Source organism: Penaeus chinensis, chromosome 25 (assembly GCF_019202785.1).
Source record: "Penaeus chinensis breed Huanghai No. 1 chromosome 25, ASM1920278v2, whole genome shotgun sequence".
NCBI lineage: Eukaryota > Metazoa > Arthropoda > Malacostraca > Decapoda > Penaeidae > Penaeus > Penaeus chinensis.
The window spans coordinates 1,206,976-1,213,092 of NC_061843.1; the positions used below are offsets into that span (position 1 = coordinate 1,206,976).

A 6,117-nucleotide genomic window follows, 5' to 3' on the forward strand; every position below is an offset into this window, starting at 1 on the left:
CGGGGGAAATGTTCCGGAGCTCGTGATATGGCTTACAGGCCAAGACGTGCGTTCATGTTTGCAAGGGTCTCTTTTAGAATCATTGGTCGGTCGACGGACGGTTCGATTTTATTGATTCAGTAGATCTCACATGCTCCATACACTTCCACGGCACTGATATATCCAAGGCACCATCTATTTCTAAAATCCGGACTGTACAGGGCTAATTTATTTAACCTGTAATCATATCACGCCAATTTCCCCCCACAGTGCTGCTCCGCCAACTCTCACACAGCCGAAGCCACGCAAAGGACTCACGAACGTTACCTTCCAGTGACTAACAACTAACACACGAGTCCTTTATTATACGGACCTCGCCAGAAGGTAGGCTCCGCCCACCACCAGTTGCCAGAGGTGCACAGAGAACCAGACGTGTTCTGCAAGGAGCTCATCTGAGACCATTTCGGCTTTTCTAAGACGGAAAGTTCTCCTCTCCTGCACAATGGAGATTTCCATAGGCAACTAGCCCATTAAAATAAGATAGACAAACAGTCACTAAGTACGAGAAATGCGCGGAGACTGCGGACGTGAGAAACCCAACTGGGAGAAGTTCGTGCGTCACACAGTTTTTATAAACAAGCGACCGTGGTTCTGGTTGGTGTGATCTCGGCATCCCGAAATCCGGCAATATGCTATTCGGCTGGCAGGGGGAATATACCTCAATTTAAGGAAAGATAAACCGGTTCGAGTGCCTAATTATAGCAAGACCAAAATAGAAATAAATAAAAGAAAGAGACCGTGTACCCAGCTGTGTAAAATACTCGCACACATTTAAGCAATGCGTGTGTTTATGACGTACATTTTGTCTTAAGCAAAACAACTAAAAAGGGGGTCTGTACATCCCCCGCTGACCAAATACAGTTCTGGCAGGATCAAGGCTTATTCAGGAAGCGTTACTAAGCGAAGAGCTCATCGATCGGTAACTGAGCAGATGGGTGCTTGAAATCTTGCCATTGCACTATGCTGAGAAAAGGATCTCGCTCTAAAATAAATTATGAAGCTCGACTCTCAACAAAGAAACGAATGAGGACGAACTTGAGGATATATCAAGAAAACGTGAATCTGCTTCAAGATGCCATGAACCCTCATACCTGGGCATGACCTCCAGATAGTGACAGACTTCTTCGTCGGGCTCAGAATAGACGCAACACAATTACTCGTGCAAACAAAAAGAAGAATGAGAAGGAGGGAAGGAGGGAAGGAGGGAGGGAGGAAGGGAGGAAGGGGGAAGAGGGAAGGAGGGAGAGGGAGGGAGGGAGGGAGGGAGGAAGGAAGGGTGTGTGTGTGTGTGTGTGTGTGTGTGTGTGTGTGTGTGTGTGTGTGTGTGTGTGTGTGTGTGTGTGTGTGTGTGTGTGTGAGAGAGAGAGAGAGAGAGAGAGAGAGAGAGAGAGAGAGAGAGAGAGAGAGAGAGAGAGAGAGAGAGAGAGGGAGAGGGAGAGAGAGAGAGGGAGGGAGGAGGGAGGACAGAGGAGAGAGGAGAGGAAAGAGAGAGAAACAGAGAAGCAGAGAAGGATGGAAGGAAGACAGCTGCCCAAATCTCTCGCACATTCCCTCAGACCTGCTGTGGAACGAGAGGGCCTTCCCGCCAGCCCGGACTGCCGCCTCGCCGAGCACAAACACTTCCACAAGACTAGTTTTTGTGACTCGGGAAAGACGGATGCTGCCTCTAGAACCTCCACGTATTTCTCGGTCCTTGGCGATTGGTGTTGTGGGGATCATCCTGCGAGCGGCAGCGGTCATGCAGAGGGTGGTAGGCAACACAACGTCGAGGTTGAGGAGACTGTGCTTGTGGTGCGGATGGTGGTCACGGATTGGCAATTGGGCGGCCACGGAGAGAGTTCTTACACACACACACACACACACACACACACACACACACACACACACACACACACACACACACACACACACACACACACACACACACACACATACGTATCATGTCATTCCGCTCTCCTGCCGGCCATAACCTTGCCCACTTTATCACCGATATAAAATTGGAGGTCATATTTAACTGGGATAAAAAAAAGGTAAGAGACAAGAGAGAAGCGCTAAAGATGACGAAACGAAATTTATAGCGACGTGTTGTTTGCTTGGACGACACGAGGTGGAGTAAGTTTAGTTTTGATTCCATTTATTACAATGGATATTCTTGGTGTGACATACTGTCTGTTTCATTTTGCTTCTAAGTTATCCCCTGTGTGCAAGGAATGGCCGGGGTTACCATCCACAGGCGGCGAGGGATTCGAACGCAAGTCAGCGAGATTGCTAGACGAGAACGCTACCTCTGCACCACACAGCACACAGTAAAAGGGGGGGGGGGGGAGGATTCGAGACGCGGTGAAAATGACTTCGCCTCGAAATGACGATGAATCTCGACCGAATCGCAGACGCGGGCCTGTTGAAACCTCGACCCGAACCGGAGGAAAAAGCGGTGAAGTTCTCATTCGTGGAAGTCGAGTCGTGAGTGAAGTGTGAATTACGTCGCGTCAAGTGAGTTGGATTTCCATGCTGTCGAAGGTGACCGCCTCGCTTCTCTCGACTGGCCGGTCTTCTCTCTATTTCCTTAGTTCTCTCTCTCTCTCTTTCTCTATGTTTGTGTCTCTCTCTCTCTTTCGCTTTCTCCCTGTTACTGTGTCTCTATCTCTCACTTTCTCTCAGTTTCTGTGTGTGTCTCTCTCTCTTTCTCTCTGTTTTTGTGTGTCTCTCTCTCTCACTTTCTCTCTGTTTCTGTGTGTGTCTCTCTCTCTTTCTCTCTGTTTTTGTGTCTCTCTCTCTCGCTTTCTCTCTGCTTCTGTCTCTCTCTCGCTTTCTCTCTGTTTCTGTGTCTCTCTCTCTCTCGCTTTCTCTCTGTCTCTCTCATTAGCTTTCTCTCTCTCTCTGTTTCTTTATCACTGTCTCTCTCATTCTCTCCCTATGTCTCTGTCTGACTAAAAATGACTTAACGCAAATGAATAATAATAAAAAAAAGAAAAAAGAAAAAAGAAACAATACACATTGTCAAGCCCTACGTTTAATGTCCCGTCGTCATTATTGTATCAATAATGGAAAAGTTCATTGAAACATGGTATTAATCCTTATAACTAAAACAACTACATAAATCCATCTCTCTCTCTCTCTCTCTCTCTCTCTCTCTCTCTCTCTCTCTATATATATATATATATATATATATACACATATATATACACTAAACACCATATAATCAACAATAAACAGCCATCAACAAATACATATATATTGACTAAATATCACATTTCAAATAATGATCAAATGTCAATAATAAAAATAGCAATCAAATAACTGCATACAGATCATAACACTTCAAGGACTTTCAAATGATCTTCCCAATAATAAGTCTTGATCAGCAAGTCCCCAAAGGTCACGAGGTCAAACGAAAAGTCCGCGATAACGTAAACTCATGTGTGAAAGTTGGCGTTGTCGGATCAGCGGTCCGGGCGGGGAGGATGTTATGATGTAATGTCTGCTGCCACCTCCCTTCACCCCGTAAAGGCCACACCCTCGCGTCTGCTGGGGCTCTGGTGCTCTCTCTGTCTGTTCGACTATATTTCTGCCTCTCATTCTCATTCTCTCTCTCTATCTCTCTCTCTCTTTCTCTCTCTCTCTCTCTCTCTCTCTCTCTCTCTCTCTCTCTCTCTCTCTCTCTCTCTCTCTCTCTCTCTCTCTCTCTCTCTCTCTCTCTCTCTCTCTCTCTGTGTGTGTATTTGTATGTGTATGTATGTGTGTCTATGTTTGTGTATTCCCCCCCCCCTCTCTCTCTCTCTCTCTCTCTCTCTCTCTCTCTCTCTCTCTCTCTCTCTCTCTCTCTCTCTCTCTCTCTCTCTCTCTCTCTCTCTCTATCTATCTCTCTCTCTCTATCTCTCTCTCTATCTCTCTGTCTGTCTATCTGTCTGTCTGTCTCTCTATCTGTCTATTTATGTATATATCTGCCTTGTAGTCTCTCACTCTCTCTCTCTCTCTCTCTCTCTCTCTCTCTCTCTCTCTCTCTCTCTCTCTCTCTCTCTCTCTCTCTCTCTCTCTCTCTCTCTCTCTCCCTCCCTTATCATCGCATCGTGTCACACCTTCCAAATCTTTTCTTCTCGACTATGTGTGGACGAGGCGTGAATAAATAAATAAATAAATAGATAAATAAATAAACTAACAAGCACATTGATAAACAAATATGTATATAAGTAATAATAAACAAACATATTAATAAAAAAAATAAGAAAATATCAAGCTGAAGGTCCAACCTGCAAGCGTAAGGATACCACGTAAAAGCGTGTTTAAAAATGGAGGTCTTTTGTTTAGGGAATTCTCTGAGGGGTTACTGGGTTCATGCGGCTCCTTGACCTCCTTCCTTCCTCACAAGATCCCTTCCCTTGGCACAGAGCTCGCTGCCTGGACTAAGCCTCTCCCTGTCCTTCTTTCTCTCCCTGTCCCTCTGTCTCTCCCTCTCCCTTCCATTCCCCTATCTTCATCTCCCTCTCCCTTCCACTCCCCTCTCTTCTTTTCACTCCCCCCTCTCTCTGTCTTTGTCTTTGTCTTGGTCTCTCTCTCTCTCTCTCTCTCTCTCTCTCTCTCTCTCTCTCTCTCTCTCTCTCTCTCTCTCTCTCTCTCTCTCTCTCTCTCCCTTACCCTTCCATACTAGCCTTGAACTTGTGGTGATAATACTGTGATTTAATATGTGTGAGGTAACGACAGATAATGCAAAAACGAGAATACGTTTAATGCATTGCCTAAGGAAATACATTCTCTGGGTTCAGTTTCCATCGATTTCTACTGTACCAACTTCTCTTATATCTACTTCTATCTTATCTTATTGAGAAATATAAAAAAACAAAACATGATCATCGTCTGTACCTGATTGATATACATAGCTCGGACGTGGAAGGAAGGAGTGTGAAAGATAGAGCTACACAAATTCCCTTGATGAGCCTTGCACACACACACACACACACACACACACACACACACACACACACACACACACACACACACACACACACACACACACACACACACACACGACCTTGGACAAGAACCAGGGACTGCGGTTAGGTTTACTTCTAACACGCGATGATAATACCACACTGTCTTGTCTGATTCTCTTGGTCTTCTCTCTGTTTCTGTCTGTCTGACCGCCTGTCTGGTTCAATATCTGTCTGTCTGTCTGTCTGTCTGTCTGTCTGTCTGTCTGTCTGTCTGTCTGTCTGTCTGTCTGTCTGTCTGTCTGACTGTCTGTCTGTCTGTCTCTGTCTCTCCCTCTCTCTCTCTCTCTCTTTTTGTCCGTCAAGCGTCTCCTCGTCTCTCCCTTCACTTTCTTCACCCTTCTATCTTTGTCTGTCAGCCTTTTCATCTTTTTTCTCTCCCTTCTCCCTTCTTTTCTTTCTCCACCCGCCTTTCTCTCTCTCTTTCTATCCACCTGCCTTTCTCACATCCTCTGTTTCTGTCTATCTGTCTCTTCCCCCACCCCCCTCTCTCTCTCCCCCTCTACCCTCCACTCTCCCTCTCTCCATCCGCCTTTCTCTTTCGTTTTATCCGTCTCCCTTTCTCCCCTCCTCCGTCTCTCTCTCTCTCCCTCCACCCTCCCCTCTCCCTCTCTCCATCTGCCTTTCTCTTTCGTTCTCTGACTCGGAACCAGTAGACCAGGAGCCAAGTGGAGCGCAGGTAACCATTCACCCAATCACCTGTACAGAATTATACAACTGTACTAATTATACGACTATTCTATCTATACGAACTATACAGTTATACTAACAATACCAACTATAGTTATACTAATAATTCTAGCTATATAGCTCTACTAACAATACTAACTATACCAACTTTGGTTATACTAATAATACTAACTATAACAACTAAGGTTATACTAACAATACTAACTATAGAATTATACTAACGCTATTCTGATTGGGTCTCGTGAAAGGAGGGTATGGGTGGGGGGACGTCGAGGCAGTGTGTGTGGGGGGGGGGATGGAGGAGGTGGTTCGGTCTCTAAATAGTTAATTTTTTCCCCCGATAAATAATACATTCCTTAACATTGTACAATAATGATAATATTAATAATAATAATAATAA

General features: G+C 45.3%; 1 protein-coding gene and 1 long non-coding RNA gene across 2 annotated transcripts in view; one reads left to right on the plus strand and one right to left on the minus strand.

Annotated features, from left to right (window-relative positions):
• The window catches only part of LOC125038528, a 15,360-nt gene extending 15,033 nt beyond the window's left edge, over nucleotides 1-327 (minus strand). Inside the window, exon 1 of the mRNA XM_047632030.1 lies at nucleotides 1-327. This exon is cut by the window's left edge and continues 188 nt beyond it. The gene's annotated coding sequence lies outside the window, so the exon portion shown is untranslated.
• The window catches only part of LOC125038530, a 97,667-nt gene that overhangs the window by 69,825 nt on the left and 21,725 nt on the right, over nucleotides 1-6,117 (plus strand). The gene's annotated exons all lie outside the window — the stretch shown is intronic.